This window comes from Heliangelus exortis, chromosome 19 (assembly GCF_036169615.1).
Source record: "Heliangelus exortis chromosome 19, bHelExo1.hap1, whole genome shotgun sequence".
Lineage (NCBI taxonomy): Eukaryota > Metazoa > Chordata > Aves > Apodiformes > Trochilidae > Heliangelus > Heliangelus exortis.
The window spans coordinates 10,216,111-10,230,127 of NC_092440.1; the positions used below are offsets into that span (position 1 = coordinate 10,216,111).

Below are 14,017 nucleotides of genomic sequence, written 5' to 3' on the forward strand. Positions count from 1 at the left end.
GGCATCCAGGGCTGGATGTTAATTTTGCATGGTCGGGCTGGGGTCACTCAGTGGGAAAGAAGGGAAAAGCCCAGGGTTATTCTTGGCTAATTACTTGGCTACTACTATCAGTGCCTTCACTGCATCCAGCTGGGAGTCTCGGTAGCCAAAGGGACCAGTGGTGGTGTCTCTGGCAAGGCTAAAATGTGGAAGGTGGGGAGTCTCTGGTCTCTCTTGGAGCAGAGGACTAGGTACACTGCATGTGACATGGATACTGTTATGGTCTGGAAACCACTGGAATCACAGAATCATCCGGGTTGGAAAGGACCTCTGAGATCATCAAGTCCAACCCTTAATCCACTACCACCGTGAATTGTTTAGGACAGCCCTGTGACCCCTTTAGTGGAGTGAGCAGTGCTTGTCCTCTTACGAGGCAGGAAAAACAGAGGAGCAAAACCCAGCACCAGCAGTTTCCTACCCTGGTGTCCATATCCCCAGTCCTGCGGCTGGGCTAGGGCTGACTGAGCATGGCCACAGCTGTGATGCAGCCCAGGTCACAAAGGGGCAGTAGCAAAGTCCCTTCTTGTGGCCAGAACTGCTGGAGTATTTCTGCAGCATGAGTCCTCAGTGGAGGTGATGCTTAAACTGCAGCTGTAAACTCCTTTTGGCCTTGAATCCAAAATGATCCTGCAAACGCTCACAACCCAGGGCCTCAGCAAGCAGCATCGGGAGCATACAAGGCATTGTAGGGCCCTCCATCCATCCACTCACCTCAACAAGACTCTGCTGCATTCCCCAAAACTAAAACCTGGTGTGGGCTCACCTGCTGGAAGCTTTAACTATGCTCTGGTGCTAATTGCTGTTGCAGAAAGAAAACACGGGACTCTGGCACAAGCTGGGGGGTTGTTTCTTTTTGTCCATTTGTTTCCTTTTTTTTTTTTTTTTTTTTACTTTGCAGAAGAAAAATAATGTTTCAAGAATGTTTTAATTATTTTAAATCCGGATCCGCAGGTCGCAACAGGTTTTTAGGCGGGGGGGGGGTGTCCCCGGCGCTGTTCCCGGGCTGGGGGATGCGGAGCTGCCGCGTGGCCACCGGGAGGCGCTGTGGGGCTGCGGAGCCGCCGGGCCCGGGAGGGCTGAGGGGGAACGGGAGCGCCCTCAGCACAGACACGAGGGACACAGACACGAGGGACACAGACACGAGGGACACGGACACGAGGGACACGGACACGAAGGGCACGGACACGAAGGGCACGGACACGAGGGGCACACACAGCATCCAGGGTACTTTGCAAACCCCGCCACGAAGATGGGGAAACTGAGGCAGGGATGAAAAGCCCCCGGTGCCCGCCCCGCTGAGGAGGGGCAGAGGAGCCCTCTCAGGCTGTTCAGCCATTTTGCCCCCTCAGCAGCCCCTGCCCGCCGGCTTCAGCAGCGCCTGATCCCAGAGCTCATGGGGGTTTGTCCCCCTCTCCCCTGTTCCTCTGTGAGCTGCTCAAGGTTATCGTGCCCTAGCAGAGGAGTTGGACTAAAGATGATCTCCAGAGGTCCCTTCCAGCCCCTGCCATCTGCCCCCGGCTGCAGTCCCATTATCCATCTCGGAGAACTCCAAGTAGACTCCTCCTGCAGTTCAGTCACCTTGTGGGCTGCTTGTGAAGCTTCCAATTAATTTAAAAATGCTTCCCATAGCCCCCCAAGTCTTTTCCTGGCCTTGACTCGTTCTCCCTTGACAATTCCCTCTGCTTTTGTACACAGTGTTCAGGGCTGTGACACCACAGCATCCCCCTTGCTGCACAGGGCCTAGCACAGCTCCTCTGAGCCAAGACGGATTAAAGTAATTTACTTTCTCCCAAGGATTTTAATTGGCCTCCACAGGCTCAACAATTATCACAACAATCTCATTCTACTGTGTAGAACCTTGGGCTGCTCCTTCCACTCAGGTTGGCATGGCCAGGGGAGCTGAATGCATCATCTCCATCCACAAGGGGCTTCACTGCTGAGATTGTGCTTTTAAGGGTCATTCAGATGTGGTGTTGGGGGATATGGTTTAGGGAGAGTAAGGGTGATGGTTAGACTTTTCCAGCCTGAAAGATTCTATGATTCTCCAGCTGAGAGCAGCTGCCTTTTGGCCTGGGCAGCAGTACAGGGGTGAGGGGGAACAGAGGAGATGGGGTCTCAATGCTCACTTTATTTTCCTTCACTGTGTGATGGAGCCTCCATTGACTCCTCTGGAAAACAGACCAAAGATAATGCAGGCCTCCCCATTTGCCCTTGAGGGGAAGATTCTTTTATGAATGTGCTATGAATGCAGCACAGTAGCTGTTCCCATGTCCTTTCTCCAGCCATATCACACCTTCCCTGAAGCACCCCCAACCCAGCCATCCTCTGGGGCTACAGGGGAGAACCCCATACCCCCTTGCACCTGGAGCAGCCTCCTTGTTATCCCCTTCACCTGTGTCCCAGTGCTCCCAGGTGCCCATTACTGGTTGTGCTGGGTTAAAACCCCAGCAGGCAGAAGGACCTCTGGTTTGACCATTTGGTTTGAGACTCAGCAAGTCTTTGCTCTGTTCTGCTGTGATGTGTGACTGCTCCTCTCCTCTTCACTGCATCCAGATTTGTTCCTGAGCACCCACAGGCTGCGGCTCCAGTCCCCTCCATGCAAGACTCTTACAGCAGTGACAAAATCCTCCAGCAATGAATCATGGTGAGTAAGATTGTTGCTGCAGAGGTTGTGGGCAAGTGTGTCTCCTGGGAAAGAGGTGTGGCTCCTACTGCTTTAAAATATCCCGAACAAAACACATGAAACAAGCAAACAAACAAAGCAATGTGTAGCTGATTCTTTTGCAGTTAAGGGGTTGGCATAATGATGTAGGATGAGGAAGTGTTTTTCTACCTGATAGCTACAGGGGACTGAGTGTCATGTGCATGCAACTTGCCTGTGCGGGACTGCAGGGCCCAAAGTCCATCTGAGAGGTGCCAGGAGATGAAATGAGTTGTGGCACCTGGTTTCTTGTGTAGTTGGCCACAAGGAATGTCTCCGGGAGGAACTAATTGGAGGGAGGACAAAAAGCTCATGCAATGTTGGAGGAGAGATTCTGTGGTTTACCTGTACCTGGGCACTGCAGGGTTTCCATGTGTTCCTCCTGTGCTGGTTGGGTTTAATCCTGTCTTGGTTGGGGATCTCTGTCACGTTGCGGTGCAAGGTTTGGATCCTGGCTGGATCCATGAAGCCTAAACCAAGAACCCCTCCGATGTGCAAGCTGGGGGCTCAGTGCCTGGACCCCTCTCCTTAGGGTGTCTGTAGGGATGTGCCCTTCCCCAGTCTGACACTGAGCAGTGTTTCTGTGCTCTGTGCTGCAGTGCTGGCATCAGCAGTGCCCAGCAGCCCTGGCCCTCATCTGCCCTCTCTCCTTGGCCAGCACAGGGCTCTGCGCAGCTGCCTGCTCCCTTGGCTGCTGACCAGGATGCCTGAGAGATGCCCTGTTCTGCAGAGATCCCTGCCCTCCTAGCGTGGCAGAGAAGCAGTGCTGGGTGACCCTTGTGTTGTCCGCAGAGTCATCCATGCTGTGTGCCCACCCTCCATGTGTTGAGACCTGCCCCCAGTGTGTTATTGTTGCAGAAAGCAAATAAGGGCTGCTGGGCTTTGGCAGTGAAGTCTCTGCTCCCAAATGTCTGTTGGATGTCAGCTTTAAATTTTATGATGTTCAATGCCTTGTTTAAAGAGTGTTCTAAGTGTCCTTCTACCTCCTGCTCATGAGTACACAAGAGCTTAACTCTACCACCTTGCCAGTCACCAGAGTCAGGGCTGGACCATTTCTGGGAAAAAGCCTGTGTGTGCACAAGCTCCTCCACCCAGGGTCATCAGAAATTCTCCTGCCCTTCAAAAAAAGGAAGGAAAAAACCATAATATACTCCCTGCTTTGAGCAGTCCCTTTTATCAGGTGCTGCTGTGTCCTGGCAATGAGAGCCATAGCCTCAGAAATTTTCTTTTTTGGGATGCTCCATCCTTGCTGGTGTGGGCATGGGGCTCCCTGAGTCACCCTGTTGTCACCTTCCCATGCTGGCTCACAGCTGAACTCTGGATCTGTTGGGGTGAACCAGACCATGGTCCTGTTTCCCTCTCTCATTGGAGGTCCATCCTTGTGGGTCCTGCTGCAGTCTGGGGCTGTGGGGTGGTGACATGCAGGCAGCATGGGGCCAGGGCTCCCTGTGCTTGGTGGCTCTCTGGGAGCACTTGTTTTCTGAAGCAAGAGGAAAAAATTCCTAAAAATGAGCATTCAGATGGAAAATTGATATCAAATGGTGATAACAGGCCCTTGAGGAATATGGTTTGATCTTTCAACCCTTGGTTTCTGGGGGTTAGGACACAGGCACACAATGCTATTTTAGAGGGATTACTTTTCAAAAAAAAGTTTATTATTTTCTCTTTTTATAAGTTCATGGTTTTCCCAGATGTGAGTTTGCTTCAGATTTTTGATGCTGATGGCAGAGGCTGCAGCTGACATCAGACTAGGGGGGTTTGCCACCCCACGTGGTGGTTGTTGTCAGGTAGCAGCAATCCTCAGCAGGCAATAGGCATGGTGGGGGCTGCCAGCCTGGTTCCCAGCCTGGTGATCCTTCCTCTCTCTGCTCTCTATCCTTCTGACTACAAATGCTGCTGCTGAGCACTTTTTTTTTTCCTGGGAGCTGAATTTCCAGACTTAATATTGCTTGTGGCTGCACTGCTCCGTTAAAAACTCCACTTCCCTATGTGACCCAGCTGCTTTCTGCCTTTTCCATCTGAACTGGTTTCTGGACCTGTTCTTGTAGGAGAGACCAGTTCCACACACAGGAACCTTCACCTTGTACCCATAAACTGTGGGGCCATGAGTGGTGCTGTCCCTCTGCCTTTGGTGCCAAACATGAGGCATTGGATGAGCTTGGCAGCCATGGTGGGGAGGGAGAGAGCTGAGCTTCCAGGGAAGGAATTTCCAGCAACTGCAGATCCCATCCCCAAAGACAGCATTTCAAGGAATTACCCTCTCCCCCCACGCTGCAGACTTCCTCTGCTTTTCCAAGTAAGTCTCTGGCTTGGGGCCATGTATGTAGAAACCAGAGTGGGACAGATTCATGGGAATGTTGGGGGCTGGAGGTCGGTGCTGGCCCAGTTCACAGTGCCTGGCTCTTATCTGCATCAAGTGCCCCCAATTAAGACACTGAGCCACTCCCTCTGAGCTATCTCCCTTGTGAGCACCACGTTTCCAGTGTGCTGGATGTCACGAGGAGCAGTGAAACCACCTTCAGTGCCAAGAAAAATAAATGGTGATTAGGGTGGGTTTTTTTTTGAGCACTATTTTAGTAAGTAACAGTTCCTGGTGTTGGTAACTCAATCTCTTCACGTCTGGGACTCTGGCAGGGCTGCTCTGTCCGGGTGTGCTGAGTATCCTGGAAGAGAGTAGGGGAGATTCCTTGTGGGATTCATCTCACCTGCACCTCTGACACCCAACCAGCTTGTCTGACCCCACAGGAGGCAGAGACCAAGGGGCAGTCACTGTCTGTCTGCAGAGAGCTGCCAAGCAGTCCCATGTTTGCCCTTCCTCCTGCTCTAGAAGATGCTTTGTGCGCAGCATCAAACTCCATGCTCAGGTAGAGATAGTGGGAGAGCTCTGGCTTAGCTCCCAAGGAGGCAACTCATCTCCCTGGCAGCCAGGGCTGAGAGCAGGGATCCCATTCCCCCCTCAAACAACCCTTGGTGCCCTGGTGGGTGCATCCCCAGAGATATACCTTCTGGATTTTCTTTGACTCATAAATACTCCCCTTCCCTCCCTGGTGCCCCTAGCAAATAAACTATCTGAAGCTACATTTCCCCATTTCAAAGCCTTCTGAAAGAAACCAGAGGGCTTAGCAGCCCTGGCTGGCTGGAGTACTTCACATACCATCCACCCATTTGCATTTGATCTACTTCATCCTGTGTTAAGTAATCCTTGAAAGCCTCAGTGTGTTGCAGGCCCTTTTCGTGCCTGTAAATCACTGGGGCATGTCACATGCTGTAAATGAGTGGGTAAGGGAGTGTGTCCCACCCTTAATCTGATCTGAAACGTGTCCCCTGCTCCAGAGAGAAACATTAAATTAGAATGTTAAACAAGAAATGCAGTTTTCTGGGCTGGGATTGTTATAAGTGATGGGGTGGGAGCATGCCTGGCCCAAGGGATGTGTTTCCATGCAGGACTCAAGCAGTGGGCCCACCTCAAGGACCCCCTGGCTAGGGATATAATTTGGGGATGGTTTTGGTGTCTTCCAGGTGCTTGCATGTGCCTTGGTCTGAGTGCTCCCAGCTCATTACTGGGAGGGATCTCCCTCAATCATCCATGAACTGAGTCTGCCCTGTGGATGAGAGCAGTCATGGCCATGTGCATCTTCTGCACCTCTTACCCTTCTGGGTTTACTTTCAAACACTGAAAGTCTTCTGGGACAGAGGAGCAGCCTGGCCCTGCCTGCCCCCCAGGTTTTAAGTCCCTGAGTTTGTGTGACTCCCCCAGTCCCATGTGCAGCCAGGCTACGAGCTCCCTCCCTTGCAATAAACCAAAGGTTATTCTCCTCTTCCCCATTGCCTCCTCCCAAAGGGTGCTGTTGCTCAGCTCTGGCCTGACTTTAATTGCAAAAGAAGAGCAGCCAAAGCAGGCTCTAGGTGCTGTTAATTGGCTTTCCAGGAAAAGTTTCAGCAGATAAAGGCTGACAGATCAGGAATTGATTCGCGTGGTGCCTCGTGTGCTCAGCCTGACACGAGCCCTTTGCCAGCTCCTAAATTCAGAGTACAGGGTGGCATTCACCCAAGAGCCATGGCCAGCCTCGAGGCTCCAAGGTGCCTTTCCCCAGCTAATTGAAGTCTGAAGAACTCTGAGCTCCTCTCTCTCTCTGCACCAAGATGGATTTTAGCTGATGAGGACAAATTCCAAGGGAGGGATGCTGAAATAAAGCAGATGATTCTGGAGGTCAGAATGAGGGAGAGAATGCCCTGCCAGGAGTCATGTGATGAAAACATACTTACTGCTCCAGCAGCTGTCAAAAGCCTGAGCAGATGAGGCAAGGTGCCCAAGGAGTGTGCAGGGATCTACATTTACCTGGTAATTAATGGAAAGTGTGAAACAAATCAACACATGGTCCCTATGGAGAACTTCACGCTCTGGTTTCAAACCACTGGTGGAGAACTGGGTATGGCTTGAACACAAGAAGCAGCAAGTGCTGCCAGGATGAGCCAGGGCTTGGTCTCCACCACCCTGTCAGTGAGGGAGCTCCTAGTTTTTTGGAGAAGTCTCCTCACCTGCCAGCATGCTCCCCCATAATGTGTGGCTGTGGGATGCCTGCCCCTGCCTGTGTTGTCAGGGCACTGCTAATTGCTCTGCTCTCACAGCACTCGCTGTGGGGGACTCGCTGCCTGTCACCAGCAAAGATGCCTTGGCTTAAGGCTGCAGGGGAGGAATGAAGATGTTATGGTGAGCCCCTTCATCTCCCTCTGATCCTGCTTGGCTCAACATGTCACAGCTGATTGTCCTGCTCCAGCTCTCCTGCACATGCATAGCCCCTCTGGGAGGGAGATGCTGATGGGAGCCTGGGGCTGAAGACCAGACCTGTGCTTTCCTTTTCTGCTGTAGAGAAAGCTCAAACTCCTCTGCCATTTTTTCTTGCAAGTTAATTAAGTTGGCTCAGTTTAAATATTTTAAAATGCTTTTCTTTGATATTTTCCTCCTCCCAGAGCAGTGATGTGCCTCTCTGCAGTGCTTTCAGCTGGGGAGCAGGCACACTTTCTCTGTTTCAGGGATTTAAGGATGAGACAGCACTTTGGTTCCCTGTCTTCTTGTTTATTCAGTGCGTGCAAAACGATTTTGCAGAACAAAATCTTGCAAACAATTAATGCCAATCAGATGTGCTGACAGCCCAACCCTGGCTGCTTGGAGAATGGACTGAGCTCTGCATGACAGCATCTGGGCTCTGCCTACTTCTGGGTGCTGCCAGGGAGAGAAACTAACCCCAAAATAGCAAAGGTGAGTGAGTAACTCACCTCCTCATTCTCAGTAGATAGCAACTGGCATAATCCCTTTAGCATGAAGTTTGTGACACCTTCCAAAAACTTTATCTGAATGTTAACTATATTTTGAGGTGTAGTAAATGCCAAATCCCTTTTGAATCTTGCTAAAAATCTCATTTTAAAATGCAAATGACCTTTCTGTCTGTCTAAAAAACTCCCTGCTTCCAGAAATTTTTTTAAAAAATAAAATAAATAAAAAAAGAAACACAAACCACTTCCTATTGGGTAAAACTATATATAGTCCCTGAGTTTGCATGAAGTGGAGCAGCTCCCCAGGCTGTGATGGAGATGGCTCAGGTAAGGATCCTGCCCCTGCTCCATGGGCCCTTTACATGGTGGAGTGCAGCAGTTCATTAAATTGCTGCAGTGAAGCCTCTCCCAGATACCCTGACAGGGGAAACTGCAGGAACTCTGCCTGAGGGATTGGTGGGCTCTCCCTCTCTTTGATATCACTCACATTATAATTAAGAGATAATGTCAATAGAATAAAACATTGTCTCAGGATAATGGTCTCCTGCTGCTACAGGAGTGTCAAGGCAGAGTCAAATCATTTATCAAAACTGAATGTTGAGGCAAGTCTGGGGTGTTTGTTTTCACAGCAAGAAGCATTAATCCTGAGACAACAATATTCCAGTGCTTTTATTACTCCTGTGCCCAGTGATTGGTGCCAATGCATCATTGTGCCTCTGAGCCACAGGGGCTGCTGAGTGATGGGCTCTTGTTGCAGCATTATTGACCAGGTGAATTTTTACTCCTTGAAATACATAACAGTAAATTGAGGAGTGCTGGATCATGTGGGAGGTGCCACTAAGAGTGATTATTTGGGTGTTTTTTTTTTTATTCTAAAGGTGAATAGTGCTGTGAGAGTGCTGGTTCTGGCCAGCTATGGTGCCACTTGGGGCTGTGCCTGTCTTGACTGCTAGAGGGTTGCTCGTTCATTAACCATCCAGGACTAATCCCAGTCTGCTTCCATCCCCAGCCTGATTTCACATTGCTTTGGAGGATTTTTGGGGCCACTGTCTGAACACTGGGGCTGGGGAAAGCAGCAGCCTCTGCAGTCTACTCTCAGTTTGCATTAGGTGAAGTTGCAAGGTCAACACCTGCAATTAAAGTTGTGTAAATGCCAATTAGACTTGAAGCAAAGTCCCAGGAGGGTGTACAAAAGGCCTTCTAGAATTACTTTTTTTTTTTTTTTTTTTTTCTCCTGGATTTGTTAGTAGAGGGAGTTGCACATCTAGCAAACACTGGGCTGCAGAGGAACACACAAGTGCTTTGTACCATCTCCAAATGGCAAATTTGTTTTTATGAAGCCATTGCTGGTCCCTTGTACATGGAAGCTGCCTGTTGGCACAAGTCTGTGAGACCCCAGCCCCTCTGGGGGACTGTCCCCTCTGCCATATGCTCCCCTCAGCTGCTTGATTTTGCAGGAGAGGTGTGGGGGGATTAGGCTGGAGCATAGCTAACTGTATTTTATAAACAGGGTGGTCCTGGAGGAAATAATTGGAGCTGATTTCATTACACAGGGTTACTCTTAAATTGTCCCCTAGCACTGCATGGGGCTGACAGATCCAAATGGGGCTGAGCCCCATGGTGACAGTGTCTAGATGAGTGATCTGCTCTGTTACCTTGACTCCTCTCTCTGGGCTGTTAATCCTTCCTGGCACTGCATTGCATTGAGATGCTGTCAGCAGCTTGGATGCAGGACAAGGTTTGGGGTGCACGTGGACTTTTGGGCACTGACTCTGCCTTTTGAAACTCTGGGTGGTCTTGTTCTCCCTGCAGAGCAGGAGGGAGATGCTGTCTTCACAGTAACTCCCAGCTGTGTGTTGGGTCACCTGAGCTGAGCTTGGCAGACAGGCTGGAAAAGCAAATATTGTGTGTGCCATGGGTATGGGACCTATGGATTGGGAGCTGGAAGGGTGCTGGTGCCTCCTTTGCTTGTTTGATACAGGAGCACAACTCCTATTGTCCTGTGGAACCTCAAAATGCAGCACAGAGCTGGCTGAGAACCTGTTGGCAGCCTATACAGGTGCATTTTGTGCATGTGTGGCTTAAAAATAGATAAAATTAGGTATCTGGATTTAGATGCCTAAGTCCATGGGCTTGGTGCCTTTGCAAGTGGATAGTGGAGACAGAGCTGGTTCTCCAGCTGGGTTTCAGGACACTGAGTCAGTGTTTGTAAAAATAATTGCGCTCCTATGTAGCATCAGGCAGGTTAACTAAAAAAGGGAGGGAAGAAAGTATGGATCTGCTGGGCTGGTGTCAAAGTCTGAGAGCACACAGCTCCAGCTTTAGAAAGACAATTTCCACTTACTCTCCATGAGTGGGCACTTGAGCCAAGCTCGAAGTTTAGATGGATGCTCAAGAAAAATCCCCAAAGAAATCCTTGGTCTGTAGCTGCCAGGCTATTCAGAGCCAATTCCTGCACACGTTGTTATCCTGGCAGCCTGGAAATTATTCCCTCTCAGTGAGGGATGTTCAAGGGCATCCTGAGACACTAGAGCACCCCATGCTGGGCACCAGTGAAGTGCAATTGCTTGTCCTGCTCTGTGTGTGCAGTCCTTTTTCTGCACTGATGTCCATTCTTGTTGCAAACACCAATAAAGGTGTCAAGCTGATGAGTGTAGGGAAATAAATCACAGCTTTTTTTTTTTTTTTTTTCCCTGCCCAGAGCATCAAGGTGTCATCTGGTGTGCAGGGGTGGGCTGCGATTGCAGATTCACACTGTATGCTGGGAGCAAAGGCTCCTGTGTGCCACCCATGCTGGGCACAGCCACTCACAGCCATCAGCTCAGGTGTTTGGGACATGCTGGCTGCAGAGGGACAGCTTGGCTGCTGGAGTGCCCATCACCGTGGCCTCAGGGTGGGTGTGAAGAGGAGCCCCCAGCTGAAAGGCTCTGTCTCCCCTCACCTTTACTGTGTGCTGCAGGAGGGCTGTAAGGTATTGCCATTGCTTGAGAGGTAGAGGGAAAAAAAAAAAGGAAAGATGGAAAACTTAATATGATGAAGTGCTTTGAGCCAGACCTTTGCTGTCAGTGCAGAACAGAGAGCTCTGATTTAAACAGCCTCTTCAGTAACTGACCTACACCGAACAAATCCATTTACAGTGTCTTGTTTCTCCTCAACTGTTTAACTACCAGAGTTCAGAGACAATTCCTTAAATGTTAATAGTGCAAGAATTTGGAAACTTTCCCAGAGTTGCTAGGGGAGCTGTGCAGGAATATGTCTGCCTTGCTTGTGCAGTTCAATTTCCTGCTGAACATCAGGCAGGCTGTTCTCTACTACTGCTTTGTAATTAAAGTGCTGAAAGACCATCACTCTTGGAGGCTGATGGTGCTCAGATTCACCCCCTGGGCGAGATCCAGCTTTGTTCCTGGAGTTGCAAAATCCCTAAAGACACTGTTCTAGCCCACTCTCATCCTGCTCCCACCATACCACAGCTCAGATGGGGACCAAGGACTGATGTCTGTACCCTGGACAGGCTGTTTGGTAGAGCTCACAGGGACTGAGTCTGCACCTGATCTCTGCTCCCATCCCTGGGTACCATCCCTGGTGCTCATTCCTCAGGGGTTGGGGGTACCTCCTGCCTGCAGGCACCCCAGGGGTCTGTGCTGATGGGTGCTCCACTGGGGTCAGCAGCACCTGCTGGCTGTGGTGGGATGGGTCAGGTTCTGGTTTGGGAGCAGGGACAGGCAGCCATCAGCACCAGAGCAGTGCTAGTGAAAACATGAGCTTTAAAAGGAGCTACAAGGGCTGAGCTGGCATGTCCTCCTCTGGCTCCTTCAGCTCTCAACTTGGATCTGATTCCTTCCACTGTCTTGTTAAGAGCAAGTGCTTGGCCCAAGTTACATGGCAAATTTTGACATTTGAAACATTGATGCCTTTTTCTGCTCATAACTTAGGCTGTCTAGTTTATCAGAGACATATGGAAAGTTTATTACATTCTTATTACAGATCCAGCCAAGCGAGCTGACTAATGAATGTGTTGGGGTTTTTTTAATTTTTTTTTTTAAGCTAGGGTTTGGCATGGGAGACCTCCCCTGAAAGGGATAGCTTGGGGTTGAGAAATAAATCACCACAAGTTTTTTTCCCCCCTCTGTCCTAAGAGTTCAGCTTGGCAAAATTGCAGAGTGTCTCATCTGGGGGTGGAAAGTGAGGCCCAGGCAGAAAACTGGGTTTGCAGGAGATTTATTTTGTCACCCTATGGTGACCCCAGTGGCGTCTGGCACTGTGGCAGCATCGGTGCTGCCAGCCTGCAGCATGGGCAAGGAGCACAGACAGACTGCCAGGACAAAGAGAGAAATTAACAGGAAACCATTCTTTTGTTGCTTAGAACAGGTTGGGTTTTATTACTGAGCAGTAGGGACACAATGGTCCTGGAGGATGGATGGGTCTTGGGTCCCCCATGACATCCAGGGCCACAAGGATGCAGACCTGCTGGAGGCTTTTGGAGGCTGAAGGAAACATTCAGCTCTTTGCAGTCTGCTCTGGGTGAGCTCAGCCTTGTGCCAGGTACGAGAGAGTGGAAACAGGCTCAGGCTGGCTGCCCTCCACCCCCTGCTGCCAGGGGACATTCCTGCCTTGGCAGTGGACACTGCATTCCAGTACCCACCATTCCTGAGCACTGCAGCAGCCACGACCCTGAGCAACCCCTTCACCAGCCTGTGTGTGGCTCTGCTTGTGTTTCTTGGGGTTGAAAATGCTGTGTTGCTATTCCATTGCTGTGCTGGGGATGGTCTGTGTCTGCCTGTCCCATCCTCATGTCCGCAAACTCTCCCTTTCAGTCCCAGGGGTTGGAGGGTACAAACCTTGCATCCTTCAGAGCTGATGCCAGGGTTTCCCACTTCACAACACAAACTGTTTCTTGTGCTCAGGTGTTCCATCCCTTCCAGCCATGCCCTGGTAACTCTGGAGCAGATCTCCCTGGGCTGCAGCAGCTATGGCATGAATTTTATTTTTTTTTTTGTATGTATGTATGAATTTTTTCCTTTGTAGGAACCACTCACCTCAGCTTTGGGCTCGCTGATTAATGAATTCACTTGGTTATAACTGATATTTTTGTTGGTTTTCCACTACTCCAAACATCCACCTCTATCTTTCCTCTACTGTTCTGCAGTTTATGGTGCCTGCTGGGACAATGACAGCAGCACTGCAGAATGCAAGGTTTTTGGCTGGGCTGTTGTAGTTTTACTGCCTTGCCTTGCATAATGCAGAGGGCTTTGGCCAGCTCCAATGCTTGTCCTGCTTTCCAGCTGGCATTTGACTGCTTGTACCTCTTGGTGTGTCACCTCATCTGGTGGTTGTTCCCAGCCCCCAACTGCCCCCTTTACATCTCATGCCCATGCCAATTTTCTACCATCTACAGGCAATTTTTCTGCCTCTGACTCGATGTTTGGTGCTTTTTTCACCCCCTCAGTCTGCTCATTCTGGCATAATGTCCTCTGGCTGTAAGCATTGCAGGGGGTAGCACAAGCAGGGCACTTCTCTGGAAGAAGTTTGTAGCACACTAGGGATGAGCCTCTGCTAGTTTTTCTATTTTTTTTCTATTTTCTTCTTTTCTTTTTTCTATTTTCTTTGCTATTCTACATCTACCGTCTGCTTTCATACCAAGCCTGGCAAATCATCTCTCCTTTAGGCTCTGCCTCCTTCCCTGGGTCTCTTTGTAGACCACATTCATCACCTTTGAACAGGTGATTTGTAGGTCTTGGCAGAGCAGGAGTTTGCCTGCAAGTGTGCTCAGTGAGCCAGGGATGAATTTTACACCATGTTTTCTCTGCAACCCTTTGTCCTTATGGCTCTGCACCCCGAGGTTGCTCTGCTTTGCTCCTCATCCTTGCTCCTCCTCTACAGCAGCTTAGTGCATCTCTTAAACTTGGATCCTCCAACCGACAGCCATCTGGTGGATTTTAGCAATACAAAGAGCTATTGTTTGCTCTGGAATCCGTGTTCTGGCAGGTAGCTCTGCTTCTGGAG

The 14,017-nt window shown here is 50.1% G+C and overlaps 1 long non-coding RNA gene across 1 annotated transcript in view; it reads right to left on the minus strand.

Annotated features, from left to right (window-relative positions):
• Nucleotides 1-14,017, minus strand: part of LOC139805061 (uncharacterized) — a 340,345-nt gene that overhangs the window by 47,435 nt on the left and 278,893 nt on the right. The gene's annotated exons all lie outside the window — the stretch shown is intronic.